Below are 13,478 nucleotides of genomic sequence, written 5' to 3' on the forward strand. Positions count from 1 at the left end.
CTCCATACTGTTCTCCATAGTGGCTGTATCAATTTACATTATTCCCACCAGCAGTGCAAGAGGGTTCCCTTTTCTCCACACCCTCTCCAGCATTTATTGTTTCTAGAGTTTTTGATGATGGCCAATCTGACCGGTGTGAGATGATATCTCATTGTCGTTTTGATTTGCATTTCTCTAATGATTAATGATGTTGAGCATTCTTTCATGTGTTTGTTGGCGATCTGTATATCTTCTTTGGAGAAATGTCTATTTAGTTCTTCTGCCCATTTTTGGATTGGGTTGTTTGTTTTTTTGTTATTGAGCTGCATGAGCTGCTTGTAAATTTTGGAGATTAATCCCTTGTCAGGTGCTTCCTTTGCAACTATTTTCTCCCATTCTGAGGGTTGTCTTTTGGTCTTGTTTATGGTATCCTTTGCTGTGCAAAAGCTTTTAAGTTTCATTAAGTCCCATTTGTTTATTTTTCTTTTTATTTCCATTTCTCTATGAGGTGGGTCAAAAAGGATCTTGCTGTGTTGTATGTCATAGAGTGTTCTGCCTATTTTTTCCTCTAAGAGTTTGATAGTGTGTGGCCTTACATTTAGGTCTTTAATCCATTTTGAGTTTATTTTTGTGTATGGTGTTAGGGAGTGTTGTAATTTCATTCTTTTACATGTAGCTGTCCAGTTTTCCCAGCACCACTTATTGAAGAGGCTGTCTTTTCTCCACTGTATATTCTTGCCTCCTTTATCAAAGGTAAGGTGACCATATGTGCTTGGGTTTATCTCTGGGCTTTCTGTCCTGTTCCATTGATCTATATTTCTGTTTTTGTGCCAGTACCATACTGCGGAGACTTGGTTTTTACTGACATTTTAACCAGATTCCATTTCCTTGAAAATGTTGAGGAATTGGGCCTCCCTGGTGGCTCAGTGGTTAGGAATCCGCCTGCCAATGCAGGGGACATGGGTTTGAGCCCTGGTCCAGGAAGACCCCACATGCCGCAGAGCAACTAAGCCCATGTGCCACAACTACTGAGCCTGCTCTCTAGAGCCCATGAGCCACAACTACTGAGCCCACGTGCCACAACTACTGAAGCCTGAGTGCCTAGAGCCCGTGCTCTGCAACAAGGGAAGCCACCGCAATGAGAAGCCTGCAAACCACCACGAAGAGTAGCCCCTGCTCACCGCAACTAGAGAAAGCCCACACGCAGCAGTGAAGACCCAGTATAGCCAAAAATAAATAAATTAAATGAATAAAGAATTTAACTAGATGCTGTCTTTAAAAAAAAAAAATGTTGAAGAATAAATTTTGCACTAGAGAGGGAAAGCATGCCCTCACATTACCATAGCTGAAGTTCTGCTTTCCAAGGCAGATCTGTTTCCAGGAATTAAGTAAACACCAGCTCGGAGATTCACGCTGCAAACCTCTAATGCCTAGGTGACGTCTAAGGGATTTAATCAAGCTACATGATATATGATTCAAAGGACAAAAAATAAAGTGATTAAGAAAAATCTTCTCTATGGCAAGGAAACAGCAGATTGTTTCCATTAATCTTATGTGTAATTTTGTTTTTGTTGGCAGAAGGCTAAACCCGGGGCACGTGTGGTGCACAGTGGGAGGGAGGACTTATGGAAACAGCACAAGGACTGTGTCACAGCCACTGCAACGCAGTACATTCCTAGCTGGGTTCCTCTCCCCGTACACGTCGGCTTCCCCTCCCAGCTTTTCTCTTCTCATCCTTGGTCCCACTGCTTGCTGGGGCTCTAGCTCTCCTTCCGTCTGCATCTCCTATCGGCCTCCAGGGCCTGCCCATCTTTGCCTTGAACCGTATCTTGAATGTCTGTGCTTTTCTCCATTCTCTCACCTCACACCTGTGTCCCTGTAAGAGATCCTCTGGGCTCAGCCAATCACACAGCAAACATTTATAGAGTGCTTGCTGTGACTACAAGCTCCCCCTTGTTCCCCTCCACCCAGAATGGTGACATATAATAAGTCGTCCGAAGTGTTGTTTTCATCATGTCATTTCCCTTCTCAGAGATCTGAAGGGACTCTTTATTTCTTTCCACCACAAGTCTAGCCTCTTCTGTGTAGATTTCAAGGCTTTTCACAATCTGACTCCATCCTACTAGAATCTACCCCCAAAGTCCCACTTCTCTACTCACATCGGATGCTGTCTCCATGTTTCATGTATTCATTTTCTCTATACTGATGTGCTGTATACCTGCTATATATATGCCAGGCACAGCACTAAGTGCCTAAGAATATGATATGGTTCTTTCTGTGAGAAGCTCCAAAAGTCTAAAGGTGGAAATATGTAAGGAAACAACATAATATGATATGATCAAGGTTCCTTAAGGGGTTGTATAGTGCACTGGTTAAGTTCAAAGAGGAAAGTGCTGATTCCACCTGAGGAATCAGGCTGACGACTTTGTCTAGAGGGACCAGGGAAGTTGTCCAAAGGGAGCCAAGTCAAGACCAAAGGAAGGGAAACCTGAGAGTCAAAAGCTGGTGTGCCTACCTCATACTAAAATCCAGATCTAAAATCCAGATCTAAATCCCATGCATAAGAATAGAACTTCAAATGAGGAAGGAGTCAAGAGTCAGAAAGAAGGAAAGTCAGACCATTCTGAGCATACAAGGACGAGACGGTGGGTCCTGGAGAGTCACTGAGAGAAGTGTTAGAATGCGGAGGGCTCATCTTTATTAAATGGTAGTGTTTGGCTTAAAATCACTGAATGGTGGGATGAAGGCAGTATTAGGAGCCAACATATGGAAGCATAGGATTACTATGACCTAAGCACAGAATAGGGTTTTGAAATGGTTATGATGGGACAGGAATGTTGGGGTCAAGTTGAGAAGGCCCCGCCCCCAACTGTTTGCAGTTGGGGGCGGGGCCATCACACGGGAGGTTGGCCAGGCAGCAGGATCGGGGCAGGTCATGGGTGAACTCATGATTGACTCTCCCAGACACAAGTCCTAGAGAGGAGCTTCATCAACCTAGGAGAAGGGGACCCCTTTTTCTAATTTGCATAAAAACACACGTGATGCATGTGGTAGCCCCAGTTGTCATCTCTATTTTAAGAAAAGGATTCTGGCAACAAATGTTTGTTCATGGATTCAATTAATGCCTATTGAGCACTTCCTATGGTTCAGACATCATTCTAGACCCCTGGGACTCAGTGGTAAATGAGACAGATCTATCTCCACCCTCAGAGCCCAGAGAAAGTAAGCAGGGATGCTAGAAATGAAAGAACTATTTTAAAGGCTGTTGCCCTTCCTGTAGCTTTTCTCTATCCAATTCTACCCACCCTTTAAAGCCCAGCTCAATACCAACCACCTTCCCCAGTGATAACCCTTACTGATCTCCTTCTCCAGAACTCATACTTTAAAAACTTAAAAAAAAAAAAACCTCGTACTTAACTTTTTTTCTGATTACAGAAATCACATGTTCAGTATACAAATTCAAAAACAATATAAGTACCTAATATAAAGAGAACATACACTCACTAAAAGGAAGCACTTTACATTAATACATATGCCTCGAATACCACCAATGCATCATTCTCATCATCATCTTCATCTTTATTATAAAGTGAGCACATTATGTCCAAAATTATGGTTTTAAACTGTAGACCTGGAGAGAACATAGAATTCTTTTATTTTTACAACTTTATTGAGATATATTTCACACACCATATAATTCACCCATTTAAACTGTGCAGTTCTGTCGTTTGTAGTATATTCACAGAGCTGTGCAACTATCACCACAGTCTAATTCCAGAACATTTTCATCATCCTAAAAAGAAACCACGTACCTATTAGCAGTCATTCCCTATATGCCCATTTCCCTACATCCCCACAGGCCCAGATGACCACTAATCTTCTCTCCGTCTCTATGGATTTGAAATTCTGGACATTTCACATAAATGGAATCATATAGTATGTGGCCTTTTGTGACTGGTTCTTTCACTTAGCATAATGTTTTCAAGGTTCATTCATGCATCAGTATTATATTTTTTCTTTCTTCTCTTTTTTTTTCAAAGTACTATCCATTCTATGGGTATAGCACATTTTATTTATCTGTTCTGCAGTTGACAGACATTTGGGTTGTTTCCACTTTTTGGCTATTATAAAAATGCTGCTATAAACGTGAAGGTGGCTGCATCATTTTTACATCCCCACCAGCAGTGTATGAGGATTCCAATTTCTCCACATTCTCATAGGATTTCTTTGTAAGAAGGAGCTGCCTCTACTCTGGAATAGAAGGGTCCGAGGTAGGCTGGATGGCTGCTAATCGTCCATTCATTGTATATGTACAAATTACAATAGCTTTGTCTTCCAAGTTTATGGTAAAGTCTGAAAAGGTGCTTTGGAGCGAATCCTTCTTTGGGGGGAAAATATTTATTTGGGCTAATGTTCTTCACCAAAGAGCTACATTTGACTATAGTCTTTCTTTGAGCAATCGCATGAATCCAAAAGGTGGTTTGGGGTTAGTTTTTTTCTTTAAATTCTGAGACAGGGAAAGAGCGTGAATTTAGATATCAAGAGCTCTGGACACCGCTTCCGGTGGCCGGGTCTGGGGCAGGGGCGCCAGGCGCCATGTCAGGCCGCGAAGGTGGCAAGAAGAAGCCCCTGAAGCAGCCCAAGAAGCAAGCCAAGGAGGTGAACGAGGAAGATAAGGCATTGAAGCAGAAACAGAAGGAGGAGCAAAAGAAACTCAGGAGGTAAAAGCGAAGGCCGCGGGGAAAGGCCCCCGGCCACAGGTGGGATTCAGAGATCTGGCAGAAAGTAAGCCGTTCCTTGTGCCGGAGCCAGTGGTGATCCTTAATTCCACTCCTGTTTAAACATCTGGATTCCCTGCCATAACATCTGTTGCCACCTATAGCTAGAATGAAGTGTTGTCTTGGAACCTATTGTACATTTAAGAACAAACTTTTGTAAAAAAAAAAAAAAAAAAAAAGAAAAGATAAAAGCTCTGGACAATTGTTGACCCCATAGAGCCTGTGATAATTAAAACATTCTCTTTGAGAGTTTGTTAGTTATACCCTTTAAGGGAAAAATATGCACATGAGATTTTATACTTGGTAACACTCCTGAAAATAACAGAGCTACAATAAATCTGTAGGAGGAAAGAACCTCCAAAAACAAGTTAAAAGTAAAACATTAGTTCAATAAAGGATGAGAATACGATCAGAATTAAATAAAGCAGTGATAGAGAACAGTTAAATTATTTAAAACAGTACATAATTATATCTATATCACATCTCTTTAAAACTTTCTCTAATTCATTTAAACATAATAATTACTCTTTGCCCTGTAATAAGATATTCTGTTTTGTTTAAAAATATATAGTTAAGGGGCTTCCCTGGTGGCGCAGTGGTTGCGCGTCTGCCTGCCGATGCAGGGGAACCGGGTTCGCGCCCCGGTCTGGGAGGATCCCACATGCCGCGGAGCGGCTGGGCCCGTGAGCCATGGCCGCTGAGCCTGCGCGTCCGGAGCCTGTGCTCCGCAACGGGAGAGGCCGCAACGGAGGGAGGCCCGCATACCACACACACACACACACACACACACACACACACAAAATATATATATATATATATATATATATATATAGTTAAGTACTCTGGTAAGCTCTTTGCCACAATTAAGACATCCCTCTCTTTTTCATATTGCAGTCAAAACACATGAAAATTAATAAACAACCACTTCAGCATTAGGTTGACATCCATACTTTAGTGAGGACAAGTATCACAGAGAGTACGTGGAAATCTCTTAGGACAGATAGATGGTCAGTAACTTCTTCCAGACATATTTCTGAACACGGTAATGTTCCCTTCCCCATTAATCTGGTAATTTTCTTCCTTTTTACTGTGAAGTATTACTTTCATTTGTTGAGGATGGTAATAATTTTCAGATCAGGAAGAGTAAGGGAACCAGCATCTATTGAGTAATCCCTGAGTGCTGAGACTCATTTTGTGATTCATTGTAATTTTTTAAAAAAGAAATTTGATTTCCAGTAGTTAAATAAATATTTTTAGGAATATCACTTAAACATTCCTCATGTATTTTAACTCATACCCTTTATTACTGATGAACAAACAGTGAGACAAAATGCAAGTGTTGATCAACCCTCAGTGGAATTGAGAAGAAAGAAGTAGTAGAGAGAATCTAGTGTTTATCCCCTCCCACACTAAGCAATTGGAACCACTATCCAGACAAAACAGAGCCCTCAATGGTAGTGGAATATCTATCTGGTGCTAGAGTTGTAATCAGTTGTCAGTTTCTCCCCTTGGATTCTGAGTTCCCCAGCTAAGAGCTAGACGCTCAGGACCAAGGTGTAGTATGTGTGCAGACAGATAAATAGGTAGCTTAGATATATGTAAGATAAATAGATGATAGACAAATAATCATAAGAAACATGCTGCTGTTATGTTTAGAGTAAGATTTTCAAAATCTGTAGTTAAAATTTTAGATAAAAATTACCAAGTCCAAATCTTTTGTCTCAGTGCTCAGTATAAAATATGATTGTAAAAACAAATAGTCATTGGATGAAGAAGGTAATTCCATTGCCTTATTGTCAACATTATATCATACCTTAAAATCAGATGTGACTGTGGAACAACAGTTTATCAATATGTTGTATAATTGTTGATCAATTTAGAAATAAGAGATTCAAACCTTGTTTCCTTTCTGTAAATAAGAGGATAAAATTAAAGCATTTTAAATTTGAAGGGTTCATCTTTAATTTAGTAATAACCAAATTTTAGTGCCTAAAAGTGTGTACTTATTTGATTTTCTTTCTTCATACATGTGTCTTATGTGTTTGTAGTTAAAGAGGTTGAGCAACATTTGACATTTGTGATTATTTTCTATTTAGATATCATAGCTCTCTTTTTCCTCTTTATCATTTCACTTCATTATTAATGCATTGAAAAGATATTACCAAAAAAATCACAAAATAATTCAATTTCGATATAGACTGTGAAGCAGGAAATATATTTTACTTCTTCCTTCCTTTTCTGAACAATTTTCTCTTAAACACAAGGATATTTAGCAAGGCTTTAAACAGTGCTGAGCAAGTTTAGTTTTTCATTTGCAGTTGCCAGATATTAACCATTTCACGAACTCACAGTTATGCAGCAGTTATGCATCACATTGTGTGTATGTTCATTATACAAATAATTAATAAGTTATTTATTCCGATAATTAAATTTCAATAATAAAACTTTCTTATTGGAAAGTATTCAAATAACACAAAGGAATATCTACTAAAACTTTAAAATTCCCAACCTGCAGAAAATCTTGATCTCCTTCCAGAGGTAGCCACTGTTAATAGCTGGTATATATCATTCCAGATGCTTTTTGATATACGTAACATTTCATGCTTATAATTTCAAAGAATACCATTACTTAAATTTTACTCAGATTCAAATTATATGAAATTCAAGTTACCCAACCTGAGAGTGATATTCATATGAGAATTCCAATTTTTGCACCAGGTATCTGGCAAGTTTCCTATTGCTAGCAGGAAGAAATACAAGCAAAAATAGAATACTGTAAAGCTTGACAGACATATCCAGTACTACTATTCATTTTTTAATATAAAAGCATGGATTTTCTTGTATGGCTTGTGGTATTTTTCTCTTTACCTTATCAAATTCTGTTCTATTGCTTTTCAGAATTGAGTCTTCTCTCCTGCCCACATCATTTAAGAGTTACTACCATTACAATACAGTAGAAAGAGTATGGGATTTGGAGTAATAAAATCTGGTACAAGTTCCACCTTTGCCACTTACTAGCTGAGTCCTTAAGTGAATTATGTGTATTCTCTACCCCTCATTTTCCTCATTGGAATAAGGAATGGCAAACCCAACTACCTCACCAAGATTGTTTTGAAGAGTAGAGACTTGTAATCCAAACTAGACATGATAAGCATTGTGTCATTCAGGATGGACTAAGTTTTGCTGTGGCTTAATATAACAAACGTTTATTTCTTGTTGACACTGTATATCCATATGAGTCATGAGAGACTCTACTCAGGGATGCAGGGTAACAACAGGCTGCATCTCTATACAGTCTTCCTCAGCCACCTCGGCAGGGGGAAGAGACCTGGCAAGAGGAGTACTGGCCCTTAAGGCAACCACATGGATATGTACATCTCATTGGTCCAAGCAGGTGGAACGGCCATGCCTAACTTCCAAGGGAGACATAAAGGGCATTCCACCCAGGATCCAGAAGACAGAGAGCTGGAACTTAGTGAGGAGCACTAATGACCACTAATGTTTGCAGACATTAGAGATAATGTAAAGCGTTTCGAGGGAAGGGTGAAAAGTCATTCCTTGTTATTTTCTTTGATCCCAAAGGTATTCAAGAAGGATTTCCAAGGAAGGAAAATAAGTCTGGGGACAAAAATGGGAGCCTTGTGTGGGAGTCAGGCATGGTGGAAAGGAACATAGGGTGAGGAATTCAACAAGAAAAGAAAGTGAGGGAAGGGACAGCATCAAAGTGAAGCAAGCTGGGTCTCGTGTGACTAGAGACTTGAGCCCCACGCTTCTAGATCTGCAGAGGGTTGCAAACTGCAGCCTAGGTGAACTCTTCCTCAATCCCCTCCATATATCATTAGATGTACGATGCCTGCCTCACACAGAAGACCTCAAAGCCACTTCACTCCACCTTTGAGCTCAGTTCCAGGTATTGCCTCTGCTATCTGGTCTCACTGTTGGCATTGTGTTCTTGTTTTGGCCTTTGCACAGCTCCTGGGGCTCTTTATCATAGAAGATCACTACCCAGTCCAGGGGTGGCAACACCATGGCCACCAGGCTTCACAAGCCACTAAAACAGTCACAGCAAGGTTTTCTTTCTATCCCCTCAGAACCTCTAAAGAGCATCCTATTTTCTTGGTGCTTTAAAGTAAAGGAAGAAGTCTCCCTTATTGTGTATAAGGAAGGCATGTCAACATAAGTGGAAATAGTTTAGATTTCATTATTCCAAGTCCAGTTTTTCCTAAAATTCCCCTACTTTGGCTTAATTGTAGAAGGGTTACAAATCTACAAGAGGGTTAGGATCCCGTATCTATATGTTTAGAATTTCTCTGGTCAGAATATTCCTTCAAAAATATCACCACCAGGCATCGGACGGTGTGGGTGTGTATTTTCATGTGTGTGAGTGCGCTGAGGGAAGGGTGCATGAGGGAAGAGGGAATGTGAAGCTTCAAAAAAAGGAAATGGGGATTGGTCTTGTTGCATTTAATCAGTGGAAAACCGTGGTCAAAAAAATGTGTATTTTATTTTTTTTGAAACTCTTAGTCTCTTTATCTTATGCTCAAAGGAATAAATATTATAAAATTAAGCTGTATAAAAGTAAAATTATGTGGATCAGAGAACTGAAGCAATTCTGTGCAGATTCCCTTAATCACCCAAACCAGCAAGCAGATCCGTGGGAGGAGCAAGGTAGAGGGACGGTTAGGTGTGGTTGCTATGGCAACCATGTGCTGATTGGAATAAGACTGAGGAATCGTGATTCATCCCTGGCTCCACATTTTCCTTTTCTCTTAACTGGCCCCTAAAGATTTGCAGTCCTTGGGGGTCTCGGTGCTACCAAGGCAGGTCACAGAGAGACACCGTGCAGCCAGAGGTAGCTGTCCCCTAGCAATAGCAAGGAAGGCACAAGTTATTCATGTGCCTGGGATAAACAGGGTACAAGTGTAAATAAGGTTTAACCAGAGAGACGAAAGTGAGCAAGAATCATCAAAATGCCAAGCTTCCAGGCCAAGTCCTGGAATGCCACAACTCTGAAATGACAGAACCAAAGTGAGGCCATAGAAGCCAGATCAGCCTGTGAAGTACAGATATAAAAGACCATGAGTTCGTTTTCTGATGTTAAGAAGAAACACTGGTATTGACAAGAGAGACAAAGGTTTGTCCAGAGGGTTGGAGTGGGATGTACTTTTCCAACACATGTTTCTGAGCTTCAGCTTTCTCATCCATAAGATGAAATGCTGCCTTGAAGGTTGCTGCGGGGACCAGAAGCATAATAAATCCTCCTCAGCTGCTCAAATGAGTTGTCTGTGACCCTTTCTGAGGGGGAAAATATGGGTGGCCATATTAAGAACAATTGCAAAATCTTGGCTGATACTGTTTTTACCTCAATAGGGAAGATAAGAGTTCAGCATCATTGGCAAAGCTGTGAGAAGAGACTCTGAAGATCATTTCCTTAGATCCCTACTTAGGGATCTAAAGAATGCCCATTTGTGCTTCTCCTGTTGGCTGTTGGCTGTTGCCTTCATCAGATAGAATGGGCTAGGTTCTACCTCTCTTGATGAAACATGATGCATGGACTAGGTGACATTTTTATTTTGTTTTTGTTTGGTTGGTTGTATTCTTATCATCTAGGGAGGGTGTAGGAAATCACATAAGCCTCTAACCACTCTTAACAGGAGTGTCCATAGTCTGTGCCCCTTGTTCAAAAGGAATTATCTTCAAGGACTTAACTTTCAGGGAAGGTTATTTCCTCTGCAGTGTGCTCTAGAATTGTGGCTAGATGACAGAAATGCTGGTTAATGCTTCAGCATTCTGACTCTCCAATCCTGAGGTTCTTGACCTGTGGTCCATGGGTCTCTGAATGGAATTCAGAAGATCTGTGAGCCACTGAAATTGTATGAAAAAAACTGCCTGTAGTTATATGTGTAGGTGGAGTTTTCTGGAGAGGATTCCTTGGTGTTCTTCTGGTTCTCAAATTTGGCAGTGACTCAGTTTAAGAATGATCATAATCTGAGTGCTCTGTGTCTGTTCTCTTGTTGGCAGTTGTATTTATCAGTGTTTTGTCCACTGAAGAGTTGGTAAGAGTAGAAAAATAGGGAGGACATTAAAGAAATTTTTTTAGTAAGAAAAATCATATTCTCAGATTCTGACTTAAAACTGATCTCTCCATTACATAGCAATGCAACAGTTCCTATGCAATACCATTAAAAACATTAAATAATGTATGCAAAATGTGTACATTTTACTGTAAGTAAAATTTGCCTGAACACCATAAATACATATTGCACTCTAATTAATGATATGCATATTTAGGGGTGAAGTATACTGATATCTGCAACTTACTTTGAAAAGCATCAAAATAATAGGATTGATTAATGGATGAATAGAAGCATAGGCAGATGAATAGCTATGTTACAAAGCAAACACATCAAAATGTTAATTGTAGAATCTTTGTAGCGGGTATATGGATGTTCACTGTATAATTTTTTTGTTTTTCTGTATATTTGAAACGTTTAATAAAATGTTGGAAAAATATATGATCATAATATTTAGAGTGCATACAACTGTATATGACACAGAAGACAGAATAAGGATCAAAAGAAATGAATGGAGGTTGATTTTATAACTTTGATATTTATTGATTCAATTTAGCGGTAATTCTTTAGTACACAGAAGTAAATCTACAAATGTTCAAATTTCAAGTGCAGAGAATTTATGGTCAAGAGGAATTACCGTGATGTATCTGTGTGCTTAGCAAGACAGCCCTCCGAACAGTGACCATGATTGCACATTTTCCCCAGATTTGGTAGGGTTTGCATAGTTCTATTTGGAGCTTGTTCTAACACAAAGCTCTTCTTGCCTTCAATTATTTTCTAGTCTATTTCTTTGCTTGATTGCACACCATGAATCTTAGTAATTTTCCTCTACCTATCTGCTTCAGATACATCTTATCTGAATCACCCATCTCTAGTATGTAGACAGGCTTAACACACTACACCCCAGCGAGGGAAAGAAAGAGTTGCTGTGTTCTTCTTTACATTTTACCAGGCATATATCAGTCTCTAAAAATCAACCTGTTAGAATTTTTCTTAATAAGAGAGTACTAAACGAGATGAGATTTAACTTTACCATGTTAATCCAGGCATGAGTAGTTTTACATCCTGCTTGGACCAACGTGCTTAATAATTGATCATGAGAACCATATAAACTCTGGCACTAAAACTTGGGAGGTTACTAATTAAAAAACAAAAAAGTTTTTCCATTTTAGCATCGCAGGCCCAGCTCATTGTGGGTGACAGCTCATTCGAGCCACTTGAATCCAAGAGTTGCAAAACGAGCAAAACCAAAACAGCTTATTGGAGCTGATGAGCTGTTTTGTTTTGTTTTCACACTTGTATACTTCCTACAGTATACATTATAGTTAATTATTATGTTTCAAGTAAAACTGTGGTGACTTTTTCCCCCCATGACAATGAAGCAACTAGGTCACTAGATCTGTTTTGGGTTTTTTTTTTTTCTTTCTTTCTAATGACCCCAGTGTTCAAAGTCAGATCTTTTGAAAAGAACTTAACAGAGCATCATGAGACGTGATAGGTGCTTAGGGTGCAATTTTAATGCCAACAGACTGGAAAACAAACAGCATAACCCAGACAAGACATAACTTTGTTCTTTAGCATCTGTGTGGAGAGGAAATCAGATCTTTCTGGGATGTGCTCCCGTTCACAGGTGTGGAAGAGAAGATATCAATTCCCGGCTCACCACATTGTGGGTGGGATTCTGATTTGGGGCAAGGCGACAGGGTATTGCATTGTCTCTCACCATAAGAGCTCGAATCGCTTAACTCCATGCTTTTGTTTCAGTCGGCCACAAGCGGACGTTAAAAAAGCGTGAAGCATCCCTTAATCCCATGAGCCTGGTGTGTGCTGGCTCCTGTCACTGCATTCTCTAGCTCTGTTGCCAATGGAAGTGAGAGATAGACCCCAGGCTTGCAACCACTGTTCTTTGCTCTGCCACCAAACCACTGAGCTGTTGGCACTTTAATCGTTTTATACCAGGAGGAAACCAATTGTGTTGATGTGAATGTCTTATTCATTGGACATTACAGGCTTCACATTTTTAAGGAGCTGAAACTCCAAGTCTCCGGCGTGCAGCCACAGTGAATCAAGACAAGAGTGCCGTGATGACGTTTTCGAATTTATTGCAGTTGCTCTTTAAAAGATTTGACAGTATTTTAGAATTCTAAACGCCACAATTTGAAAGCCTGTCTGAGGTTGTGTGCTAATCAAAAACAGTAAATCATGTTTGACTTATAAAGGTCAGCAGAGTAGTAAAACTAAGAGTTAGTGCATATTTTTTTCCTTTTCCTTTTAAATGTGTAGACAAATATAGAGACTCAAGTGAACAGACAATTTATCAAGGACCTAAGGCATCTTTCTGGTGCATGAAAATGTCCAAATTCTCCCCACAGGCTACGTTTTGAAAATTGCAGTCCTGGGGAAGAAGCTTAGTTTCTGTGTCATCCTGAGTCCAGGACACTCTAGGTATGTCTCACGGGCAGAATAAGACCTTTCCGCATTAAGTGCTACAAAATCTGGTGCTTTGTGAGCAGTCACAAGACATTTGAAGAACCTGCTGCATTATCTGATTTGATGTCATCCTGAAAAAAACAACTATTTACCCACAGATTTCACAGAGGCAGCTGTGACGTCATCTGTGTGGAAAGCACACAACTGCCCTTGGTTG

General features: G+C 39.9%; 1 protein-coding gene and 1 pseudogene across 2 annotated transcripts in view; both read left to right on the plus strand.

The window, feature by feature from the left end:
• CDK14 (cyclin dependent kinase 14) overlaps positions 1-13,478 on the plus strand; it is a 601,018-nt gene that overhangs the window by 573,400 nt on the left and 14,140 nt on the right. The gene's annotated exons all lie outside the window — the stretch shown is intronic.
• LOC112067138 (translation machinery-associated protein 7-like) lies at positions 3,623-5,519 on the plus strand (annotated as a pseudogene).

This window comes from Physeter macrocephalus, chromosome 5, assembly GCF_002837175.3.
Source record: "Physeter macrocephalus isolate SW-GA chromosome 5, ASM283717v5, whole genome shotgun sequence".
Taxonomy (NCBI): domain Eukaryota; kingdom Metazoa; phylum Chordata; class Mammalia; order Artiodactyla; family Physeteridae; genus Physeter; species Physeter macrocephalus.